General features: G+C 39.7%; 1 protein-coding gene across 9 annotated transcripts in view; it reads left to right on the top strand.

Moving 5' to 3' along the window:
- The window catches only part of TPK1 (thiamin pyrophosphokinase 1), a 309,285-nt gene that overhangs the window by 295,862 nt on the left and 972 nt on the right, over positions 1–12,451 (top strand). Inside the window, exon 9 of one of the 9 annotated variants that reach the window (XR_010470210.1) lies at positions 5,148–5,384. The exons of the other annotated variants lie outside the window; for them this stretch is intronic. The gene's annotated coding sequence lies outside the window, so the exon portion shown is untranslated. The remainder of the gene's footprint in view (positions 1–5,147; positions 5,385–12,451) is intronic. 9 annotated transcript variants of the gene reach the window in all.

Genomic DNA, 12,451 nt, shown 5'->3' with positions numbered 1-12,451 from the left:
ACTTCTTAACAGGACTGTTTACCTGTGGGCAACAGGGGTTAGCCAGCAAACTGCATTCAGTGAGTTTGGAGTGCTGTAGCAAGGCAAGCTTTCCAAAATATTTTTTCTGCTGTTAAGTCTTTGGTAGTGTTCCTTCCTTCTCCCAAAATGATAGGTTTGAGGGAACTTTTCTGTTCTGCAGTATTTTCAAGCCCCTCAGTCCGCTTCCAGTATAGTTTGTGCATGTGACACTTCTAAGGCATCCTTTATGACTGATTGACTTTTGAGTAAGAGCTTCCTGCAGTATTTTGGTCTTCCTTAAAGGTCTGTGCTTTGCTGAAGAATCTTATGACTATTTATGGGTACCCTTTCAAAGCAGCAGGCAGACATTTATCCACCTGGCCGACAGTGATGTTGGAAGTCATATAACCACACTTTTGCTCACAGCTTTTAGGCTTGATGCTTTATTGCTCTCTTTTCTACTTATGTACCTGTAAATGAGCCCTATACTTCAAAATCTGTATCATCCAGGTTTCACTCTTGCACATGACTTGACATCACAAACATCTTGCCATGTACTTAACTCACTGCTGCCACAGCTCATCTGTATCAGTCCTGTACAGACCTTGCAAAGTTCTCCAGCTCTTCCTGGAAATGTTGGTGTTTTAGTTGGTGTTTTACTTGGTGTTTTCTAAACCCAACCTCCAGTGAGGTTTGTGCTCTCATCAGACTTTCTTCCTGGATGATTTTAAGGATCGCTGTGAAGTGCTTCCCTTGTTTTCAATGTAGTGGGCGTGCATGTGATGTTATTTTGATGGTTCTTGAAACAAACCTGCCTGTTCCTAGAAAAGCGGTGCTGCCTGTTCCATAACTGATGCACCTTTTGATAGGTGACCATGCCTTAAATTACAAAATGGATTTAATTGTTCAGTGATCACCAACCCTGATGCTGGGTCTGAAGCTTGCAGGAGACACCTCTAGGTTTTGAGGGTTACCTCAGTGATACACCAACCTCTTCCATATCACCGAATGTTTTGTAGTGATATGTAGCAATATACTCCTAAAGTTATGGTATAAGGAGGGATATGTGCTCTCCACATCTTCCAAGATGAGTTGTAGGTCTTGCTTGCTTTGAGACTTCTGTGTTTGGCTAATTATGAAAAGGGTCTGCTCTGATTGGAATATCCAAGGATTAATCTTTACATGTGTCAATATATTCTCGGTTACTTCTGCTTGCTCTGTAAGCATATAGACATCAGAGATTTTTTTTTTTTTTTTAATTGGATGTTGTAGAAGATTTAGGATAGTAGAGCACAGAAGAATTCAAATGAAAGGATTATATCTATATTATTTTTTTTTTCTTATGAGCATTAGTCATAGCTGCATCCATCATGCATTATGCAGCAGACTTGTTGAAACTGTTGGTTGGAAAACCCATAGCAGTAGTCAAAGGAATGCTTATAATTTGGAAATACTGTATGTTTTATGAATGATCTGCCTTATTTGAAAGTAAAAATTCATGTTGTTGGGATTTTTTAAATTTTGAGCAAACATACCTAGTTAAAATAAGAAACAGCATAGGAAATTAACTCTTACACCTATGATTCTTCCCTTGGGATAAAGAGATACTCACTCATATTCATATCCTTTTTAACTGTACTTATTTCCTTTGCTAACACTTACGCCACACCTCCAAAAATTTGCATTAGTCTGCTGTAGATGGCGACTTAATCAGAAACTTATTTTTTCATTCTTCAGATAGTTTTAAGAAATATGTGCACTTAGGAGGAATTTAAGCTGCTATCATTGTTTCTAGAACTAACAAATGTTTTTAAGTAATTTTTAGCAAAATATGCTTTTCCTCTGAGCTAATTTTGCTTCCAGGAAAATTTTCTCTGTTTCAAAGTAAAAAATGTTTCACATCTGGTGGTGAATTGAAACAGTCAGACAGATAGTTAATGTCTATGAAGTTCTGCTAGGTATCATACATTTTGTGAAGTGACTACAAATGTCAAGTACACCAAATGGCCAGGGTGGGAGAAGAAATGTCAAATAAGATCCAATCATATTTAATAAGTTTGATTTTGAGTGCAAAATAAAATTCAGAAAGGTTGCATCCTTAGGTGTTGATAGGAATGTTCCTGCTACAATACCCCTCAGACACTGATAATTAGGGAGGAATGACAACTGTTTGAAAATGGCAGTAATTTCAGGTGAGATAAGGAACATTCCAGCCTATTAATCAGATTTACTTTATGGAAACTCCCTATAGCATAAAAAAAAGAGTCTGAGGATGCATTTTCTTAGTTGGCAATTGCAGCCGTCATGGTCTTTCAACCCCAAGTGCTAGAAATTAGTAGGTGTTGGCAGAAGTAGACAAGCTGTAATGTACTTGGCTTAGTCTTTTATTTTACTCACAACTACTGGATTTGTAATTCCTTTTCCTTCCCACTTCTTGCAAGGTGTTAGGGGTGGTTTATTGGTAGGTTAAAAGCCAATGTCAAGTCCTCCACACAGTGCAACGGGCGAGCCTGCTGACATGCATCACTGTGCCGTGGCGTGATTGTTGCAATCCATCTTGACCAATGTGTTTGAAAGCGGAACTACAAATAATCAATTGCACTCTTGAAACTTTAATGCCTTTGACTGCACCTTGTAGCACTACATTAATTTAGCAGTGCAATCGGCCTCTGCACTCGAGGGTCAGGAGCTCACATCACCCGGCCTGGGCAGTGCCTGACCTGGCGCCGCATGATTAATGCAGAAGCCTTTAATTCCACTCATCCCAGGCAGAAAGCATGGGCCTAGGCCTGCTAAGGCAGCAGGAGAAAACATCCCCCAAAACACTGAATCCTTAACAATCACAGGGCTTGGAAGTGCATGGCGTGTTTCTGAATGCAGAGGATGAATCGCTAGCCAATTTGCAAAAGGAAAGGCGGGGGGTGGGGGGAAGGCTTTTCAAAGGTCAGGAGGAGGAAACCAACACGCAGAGTGTTGTTCATATTGGAAATCATTACTCGAAATCAATCAGACTTTTCCAGAGTGCACAACTAACTAAAGGATCCTCAGTAGCTAGATTTCCACTCAAATAAAATCTTTGACAGTCGATGAGACCTGGGACATGTCTTTAATGGTGAATCTACCGTTTTTTAGTTTCGGGGACAAACGTTACATAGAACCTGTTGTGTTCAGCAGCATTGATAAGCAATCTGAATCTTGCATCCTAAAAATACTGTAAAAGCAAACAGACAAAAACTTTAAATGAGGCACATGCACTGACTTAGTCATTCATATACATGGCAGGCACCACTCCTATGTACTTTGTGAAGCAAAGTGCTCTAACAGTGAGCAAAGTGGAAGAAGTGGGTATTACTAGGTAAAATAGGCTTTGCTGTGTCATAAGTTACATTTTTATAGGGAAGGGGAAATTACAGCTTCTAAAGAAGGAAGATTGTGAAGACACAGTGGTCAACACTACTTCAAAAAAATCATTTGTGTTTTGGAGGCATGGAGAGCCATCTAATCCAATTGAGTGAACTAAAAACTGTGGTTTGCAGTCTCCTGTTGAGTTTCATGTTCTGTCTCAGGGGTGGCACAGATACACTTTGCTGGTTTTCTGTGAGTGAGTTTGGAGGAGCTGCAGCTCCATGAATGTCAACAAATGTTGCAAGTTTACCATGAAGTTTGAAAATAAATTAATAAACACCAGTAATGGCTTTGTAATTGAAATAGTATAGACATTAGAGGTACATAGAATGTTAGTAATCATATTAATTATTTGTTAACAGAAAGACAAAGTATTAAAATTAAAAATCAAAAAGCTTAGTTGTTCACATGCAGATCTAGGGGGACGTTTTGTAACAGAAATAATTGCTTTTGCTTCATCCTCAGGGTGATATTATCTGTGTCTAATTGTTTTCCTGAAGAAAGCGGAGCAATCTAAAATTCTAAGTAAGGCAGAGCAATTGCAGGGGTGATAATAACGACATTTTAGAAACCTCTCACAGCATCCTACCCCAATGCAGTGAAAGGAAGCGATGCTGCTAGGAACGGTGAAGATAAATGGAATTACTTTTCTATTAGAAGTATAATAGAGTTTATTAGTTAGTCACCTGTGCTCAGAATAGATCAGCTGTCAGGGAGAGCAAGTAGACGAACATGTACCTTGTGAGCTGTCAGAAGCAGATCAGTGTGGGTTTTTTAAATAATAATTACCCACTTCCAGAGAAATGTTTTAGACAAAAGCACAGCTGCTTTATTGATGATGCCTTTTGTGCATAAGGATGAACATTCTAGTTTGTTCTTTTCATTTTTCCATGTAAATGTAATATCATATTTCCATAAAACCCTTTTAGGAAATGGTGCCATTTGCTATTAAAGCTTGCATAATAAAATTATTTGTCAGGGATTTAATTTGATAAAGTAGGTTATTTGTGATAAAGTGCTAGTAGCTGAGAGGAGCTGCTGCTTGCATTCAAGACTGGTGATGCCCTTGCTCTCTGCAAGTCACCATGCAACCTCCTGTCGGGGGATTCGGTGTGGCAGGGCACATAGAAGATACCAACTTTTTCTACATCCTGACCAGTGCTCAGAGGTGAAGGCAGCTGTTTGCTTCGTTGTGGTCAGAGGAGCACCCTGAGCACCAGATCTGCTATTCTGGCACAGTTTAATAGACCTTCTGGTCTGGCAACTTGATTGAAATGAGGTCTGGGAGCAAGAAACTCTGCAGCTGGTGGTCCAGAGAGTCCATGGCGCATAGGTGGATACCGAGGGCCACCCAGGAGTTCAAAGAGCAGCTGTGGGCTGGGTCAGTTCTGGTGGGGGCTGGACTTGGGGGGGGAAGGGTTTAAATATGCACTATGTTGAACCCCTCTGCTATCGTAACATTGCATGTTGTGCACAGCCACATTTGTTTTGCCACAAGCATTGGTTCCAGCCCGCTACCGTTCAGCTGCTTTGCTTCCTGCCCCTACAAAATGTGACAGAAGCTGGAGTTAAGGACTGAGCCTCTACAGAGATTTGTCAAATCATATTTAATTTAATTTTGGCACTGTAGCCCAGTGACAGAGCAACTTGTACAGCAGAACAGGGCTCTGGATATGGAGCTGAGCTAGTGCTGGCAGCAATGATAAGGAGGAGAAGTTAGCATGCTTAAATTTGTTTTTCAGAGCTGGCGAGGGACTGGCTTCAGATCAACTCCCTTAGGAAAATCACATCCCCACCACAGGGAAAGGAAGCGGAGCAGTGCTGGATTTGCTGTCAGACTTGACACTGGGGATTCTTCCTACCCACTGGCAGGCAGTAGAGGAGGTCGACTGGCCGAGACCATGGTGCAGTGTTTATGGCAGGGCTGCTGTTCTCCCCGGTGGAACGGGTGAGCAAGATCTCCATTTAACCCAAGCTATGTAGGTATTTACTGAGCAAATATCCATATACTCATATTTCAGCTACAGGCCCAGTTTGGATGTTATGGGAATAATCATGGTATCTGCACATTTTTGCAAATGATACGAATAACAGTACTGTGCAGAAGCTGGAAGAGTTGTATTATACATGTGTTTTAAAATCCTCTTTTGCTGCTTCTTATGAATTTATGCATCTAAATGTGACAGAATTTATCAGGATTCCAAAGAGTAGAAGAGAAAAATAATTAACGATGTGTTCTGCTTAACTAATATCACACATAAAACCCACTGAAGGATAGATGGGTTTTTGTGAGAGCGTGTTTTTTTCATTTTTATCTGAAGTGCTGGAAAGTGTAGCTAGAGGCAAGATGTTGATCAAGGTCAGTCCTGATCTGGTTGTGTTGTAAAGCTTTCTGGTGCCATGGTGTTCGAAACCTGAGTTCATGGACGTAGTCTCCTAGCCCTGAGATTTGAGTCACGAAAAGATGGCCTGTCTTTCCTCTTCCCCCACCTCTCTTTCCTGTCTCCAACAGCCCCATCAAGAGGGAATGTAGGTGGAATTTCACTCCTTTCTGCAGCATTGTGTGTGGTCATTTGCTAGGATCATTTGGATATCTTCCTCTAACAAATTCAGTAGATTTCACCATCACATGCATCATATCAACTTGGTGTAGCAGCTTTCCAAATAGCAAGTATTGTCAGGTTCTTTGCCATCACGTCAAACCAGAGTTTCAGACCTAAATGCCAAGAGAACATGTCATTTTAGCTATTTAGCTATTAGCTAATCTTGGATGTCAGTGTTGTACCAGATTGCCAGTCTCAGCTTTATGTGACTATGTAATGTCTCTGAAGCATGGCAGCATAATAAGATGTTGTTCGCTATGACGTGTCTTCTGGATAAATTTAGAAATAAGACAATTCATTAGCTAATGCATCTCAGCATTATTCTTGCCCCTTTTTTCTCATGAGAATAGCATATCTCACAACACGGAGACAGACCAAAATAGCAACAAGTTAGTTTTTCTAGACTATATGCAAGATCTATGCAGTACTGTCAAACTGAAACTATATTTTATTTCTGTAGCTGTTGAATGCTCTAACACTATTATTAATAGCACCTGCCACTTCTACAGCCCCTCAGAGTTGTAAGCAGTTTGATAAACATTATGCAAACTTACTGGAAAGCATCAAAAATGAAGTAAACACTCTGCTTCTTACTGGCTAAAATAAATTATTTAAATTACTTCATAGCCTGGTTTTGCCTTTAGCTTAGCGGAGCAATCATCCAGACCAGCTAGTTCCCTGATTTTCTTTATACTTACGTTTTTGGTGAATCACTTCTACTGTTGTAGATTGGTACAGATATATCATATTTAGACTGGAAAGGCACTAGTGAAAATAGTGTATACAGTTTCCATGTCAGACTCTCCAGGCCACTTTAATTAAGAGGCTAAAGTGATTTTGGATAAACGATGGAGCACATCTTGCTGGTAGTGCTAGAATGTTGCTAATATCCGTAGAAGCTTCCTTCAGTTAATGATTCTTGTTGATTTTGGTGAAGCAGTAGTGGCAGCAGAGATGTGACTGTAGGAAGTGCTCTATTTCTTAGCATCATTTTTATCAGCTTATCATTTTAAATTGCCTTCAAGCAGGTGATGTGACAGGAGGAGCTTGAGTTATTCTTACAGTACCACCATGATTACAAAGCTAGAAAAATATGTGGAAAAAAATGTGTGCTGGAAATAAATGTGAAAACTTCTGACATCCATTTGCATTTCTGAAGGCTCACTCAACATGGGTGGTTTCTATCCAGGGCAGAACATGCAGTGCTGTGAACATATTTTTCTCCCTTTTTAAATGAAATTGTTAAGCCTTGACAGCCAGTGCTTTTGTTGTCATTTCCTAAATTCCCACCGATGTGAGGCCAGGCAGCCTGTGCTGCAGAGCTCCTGCCCATAATCTTTGCCAGCGTCTGAACTGGTGGAATAACATCCAGCCTTGCCTGCTGGGCCCCCTCCACCCCAAATTCTCGCAATGCTTTCATGAGCCCACTCATATAGTTCTCTTGAGAATAAAAAAAAAAAACATTGTTCTGTGCTACGAAACCAGGTACCAAAAGTTATGATAATTATACAAATTGCCCAATGCAATCTCTGCTTGTTCAAAAATCCCCTTGGCCCCGAGGGGATCTGTGCCATGGCAGGCTGGCCTGTGCTCTCCCAGCAGACTTGGCAGGCCTTTGTGCTACTTCTGTGCTGTGTCAGTATTGAAAATAGTTCGTGTTTTATTGTAAATTACTGTTATTTGCAACTTCCAGTTTTGCAGTTCCCACTCCACAGAGATCAAGGACTCAATTTTTCCTTTGTACACATCAGTGTAAATCAAGATTAACTCCAGTGAAGTCAGGCTAATCTCAGGTGTAAAACTAGGAGGAACGAAAGGAAAATCAGGCTATAAACTATTTCGTTTTTATTTTTAAATAGCAAAATTAATGCTGCTGTTCTGCAGACACAGGGTGACCTGCAAAGTACTAGCTCATGCGTTACTAATGCATCTCCATTTAAATGCAGATTTTTGCTCCTAACACAGAACTTCAGGGAAATCCTCTCCAGATAAACTATAATAGAATACCAAATGGTAATTCAATATTTCATTTTAACTTGTGTTTCAGTTTATTGATCTTAATTTTCTATCATTTTGATGCCACATTTGCCTAGGGGGAAGAGGATTACATTTACTACACTAAGGCTTTTAATTAATAATTAATTATTTTGATATTCCAAACATCAACGGCAGCAGCATCAAACTGCGTTTACTCCTGTACCTATTTATATTTTTGATGGTAGAAATTGGCAAGGTGTGACTTTACATGTTTCAGGAAGTAATTGAGACTCACAGTTGAGAAAAGGGAGCATATCATAGCATAGATATCATGGTATCATGGGACATGCCTATCGTGACAGTGTTTTATTCTCAGTCATTTGTGGTAACAGTATTAAGATCTTGACTTGTTGGTGAAATCCCATAAAGTGGGGATCCTTGTGCTACACAAGACGTGAGGCGTGACTGACCAACCATTCTCACACCAAAATCACTCATTTCACTAAATCTGCTACTTGATAAGGAAGGACTTGTCCCTCATAAACTCCTCAACCAGCATGTCCATTAGATACTGCAGTTCAAAGCCTCTCTCAGCTGCCTAGATTTTGCTGTGGTTTTGGTATTGATGTAGGAATAACCAGAAGGCCTGCTTGATCAAGCAAGACTTTCAAATTAATGACAGCATTTGGTTTTGCTGTATCTGATATGTTTAAGAAGAACTTTCTTCTCTGTATATCCTTCCCTCAAGCCCTGCTTAAGTGCAGCTTATAAAATGTACATGAGACCCTGATAGAAGCTCTCTTCTGCTGGACTGAACTTTAAACTTAAGTATCCTAAACAGCACAATGAAGTCATAGAAATAATGTTGATAAGTCTACTAGATAATGAATACAGTTGTTAAGAGGAGTAACCTGATATTCCAAGTTAGAAGTTTTTGTAGCACCTAACAGGACAAGACCATATCTAGTTATAACGAGTCCACACTATTTCTCAGTTTCTAGGCTGAAAGTCTGCAGCACAATGGCGAACACATTGCAAGCAAGGCTTAGGTCTCATTTTCAGTACCATCAACTGAAAAATAAAATTCCTAACCACAGCAGGGGTATAAATATGATAGGGGTTTTTAAAATAGGGTGCATTTTGCATTTTGTTAACATTCCCAAATGTTGTTCTGGCAACCATAGCATTCATCAGTTTGCAAAATCTTACATCTGAGATTAACTTTCTCCACATAGCAACCTTAGAATTGTGTATTTTTTAAATTAAAAAAAAAAAAAAATCAAAAGACAAGCATAAAATAGTGGAAATGGTTAGTGTTAGGGTTAATGACACCTCCTTTGTTGTATAATTTGGTCAGCAAAAAGGGTGTCTAAGAAATAATGATCTTTGTGATTATGCTCCTTTGGGAAGCTCACCTATGAGCTAGACTTCTTCTCTAATTTATTTCCAACATTCTCAAACCCTGACAGATTCAACCACCTGCTAAACAAAATAAAAACTGCTAGAAAAACATCCCTCTACTAGCACATCAAAATAAGCCCAGTTCGTGACCATGTTTAGGTCTGAATTAGTGATGTGTTGCAATCCATCAGACAGAAATGAGAATCCTTTGTTACTGATAAGAACATTGGGCACACCATAAAAAGCTGCCTCATAATTGATTTTGTTAGGTTTTGGGTTTTTTTCTCAAAAGGCAGGAATAGCATTTGCTTTCAGTTCTGAAGTCCAGAGTTGTCAGACTTCAAAACCAACACCACGGAACTACCACCTAGTTACCTTCTCATGTAATCACTCTTGACCCCCACGGATTTCCTTGAAGGCATGTGCTGACTTTGGAATAGCTGGGTAGTGTATTTTTTTTCATCAACAGTCTATTATCAGTAAATGCAGTTCAACCAGAACCAAAGCAGTAAGCAAATTCAAAGGAAAAAGAAAATGTCTATCACTGTTGGAAGTGGGGAGGGGTGTTGTTTTCAATGAGTCGCTTCTGGTTTTATCCAAATCGGCTCTTGAAGGTTCTCATGAAAAACAGAAGATTATTTGTCTAAAAGACAGGGTTTTGTCCAAAAGACAGGGGGTTTGAGATTGATTTTTTAAATTCATAATATAAAATCCTTTATTAAAATATTTTTGTACCCATTAAAACTATATAAATACTAAAAAATAAAAACTTTTTTTTCTTTGGAATGCATCTCAGAAAATGGATCTCAATAGCAACAGTGTTTTGGGGTTTTTGTAATAAGTTTATTCCCAAGGCACAAGCTCTCGCCAAGACTTAACAAGTAAGACTGAAAGCCATTTAAAAAAAGGGAATGGATCAGGTAGGAACTGATAAAGCTTCCCACTTCTTTGACCTTGTAAACTTCACATCATAATGCATGACACAGCAGGAAGTTTTCCTAGAAGCAGTAGTATTTCGTTTACTGGCTTAAACCTAGTTTTTCACACTAATTACTGTTCATTTATTGAGTGGAAAGCATGTGTTTTTAATTATGTTAGTTGAAATGTTGGCTGGTTGTGAAACCAAGTACTTGGAATTGGTCCACTTGAGCCATGTGAATCAGCAGTACAGTTTTATAGCTTTTGCATTTTTTCACTTCAGCATTTCAAACTGTGATGCTTGAACACGAGAAAATTTGGTAGAGAAAGATTAAAGGCTCCACCTAGTGGGTAAGAACATTTTGTTTAAAGAAAAAAAAAAAGGCAGGATTTTCACTTCATTTTATGCATGAAAAAATACTCCTTCAGATTTTGTTTCATTAATCTGCCATGTTGTTCTTAATTCTTGCCTTCTACAGAGCCATCATTTCATATGCAAAGCTGAAACACTAAGAATTATTCTGGCGGTCTTGAGCAAGAAGCAATAAATAATACTAAATGAGTGAGTTTATACAGGAGAAGAGTTGATCCACAAAGTTCTTCCTCCCCCCCTCTTCAAGCTTCAATATATAATAACCAAAAATGGATAATTTGTGTGTCAGCAAATATTTTAAACTATTTGAGGTTCTTTCCTACTTAAAACTGACTGGAAACATTCATGACTTCACCATAACACTTAACACAGTATTTTGGGAGTATCTGACAACCAATGGTAGGACAAGGGGTAATAGGTTCAAACTGGAAAACAAGAGGTTCCACTTAAATTTGAGAAGAAACTTCTTCATGGTGAGGGTGCCAGAGCACTGGAACAGGCTGCCCAGGGGGGTTGTGGAGTCTCCTTCTCTGGAGACATTCAAAACCCACCTGGACACATTCCTGTGTAACCTCATCTGGGTGTTCCTGCTCCGGCAGGGGGATTGGACTAGATGATCTTTCGAGGTCGCTTCCAATCCCTAACATGCTGTGATTCTGTGATTTTTACACAGCAACTCCTGCATGTTACCTCACCTTCATTAAATTACCTGTTTACCTGCGAAGGGTGAAATCTGTGTTCTCCAGCAACTTGGTCCAGCACATCAGCTTCTGGCATGGCACAACCCCATCGGGCCCCGCTGTCTCTTCCAAAAGCAAACACCAAAACTCAGGAGCCTGCCTAGCACTGTTGTGTGTCCAAAATCATCCTGGTAGAATCTAGTACCTTTATTTTTGGCACAATACTTTTTTTTTTAGCTCTTTGCTGAACTTCTGCACTGCATTGCAGTTTCTCTCCAAACTCTTGGGAGATTCAAATGGCAGGACTCTCCAATTTAATGCAGTGATGAAACTCAGGTGTCATTCTCTCATTCCAACCAAACATGACCAGCAGCTGAAACCTTCTTTTCAGGAAGTGGGAGCGGGAACAAGCAGCAGCAAGAGCAGATTTGGCAGAAGAGACGCTGAACCACATTGTAGGTCCTGCCTTTTGTCACTCTCATTTTTAAACCATAAAACCTGGCAAGGGTAATTCTGCCTGTGCAACTTCCAGCAATGGGTAGACAGTGTAACATGCATTGTAATAACACATTGTTACACCCAAGTTTACTATAGCCCATGTTCATATCCACAACCGGAATATTTGTCGCCTATGCAAATCACAAAATAGAGCTTAATATGTTGTTTTGCATACCTCTGGGTCACAGGGACCTCTCCATTTGCAGTGGGCTGCTTGATAGCAAAGCCAGAGGATTCTTCCTTCAGTATTAAAGCACAATTTGGCAATTCTGACAGGCCACACAGACTTGCTGATCTGCCTGAAGAATTCCTCCCAGCTTCAGCTCTCCTTGTATCTTTCATGGACATGCAATTCTCAGTGGCACCAGCAAGTAAGAGCAGTCATTTGGCTTGTTTACAGACTAAAACCACAGATAGAGTTCTTACTCTGAACCTTTATATGAGCAAGGACTAATACAGAATTGACTAGTCTGAGTGGCTTTGGGGAAGTTCACGTTTTCAAAATGCAAGCAATGCTATCTCCAAAACGGAGGAAATGGAAAATAAAAGTTAAGCTGCATATTTTTTTTTGCCTTGGGGACAGCTTCTGTCTTTGG

Source organism: Columba livia, chromosome 2, assembly GCF_036013475.1.
Source record: "Columba livia isolate bColLiv1 breed racing homer chromosome 2, bColLiv1.pat.W.v2, whole genome shotgun sequence".
Lineage (NCBI taxonomy): Eukaryota > Metazoa > Chordata > Aves > Columbiformes > Columbidae > Columba > Columba livia.
The sequence above is the reverse complement of the archived record's forward strand: the minus strand, read 5'-3'. Positions and strand labels throughout refer to the sequence as shown.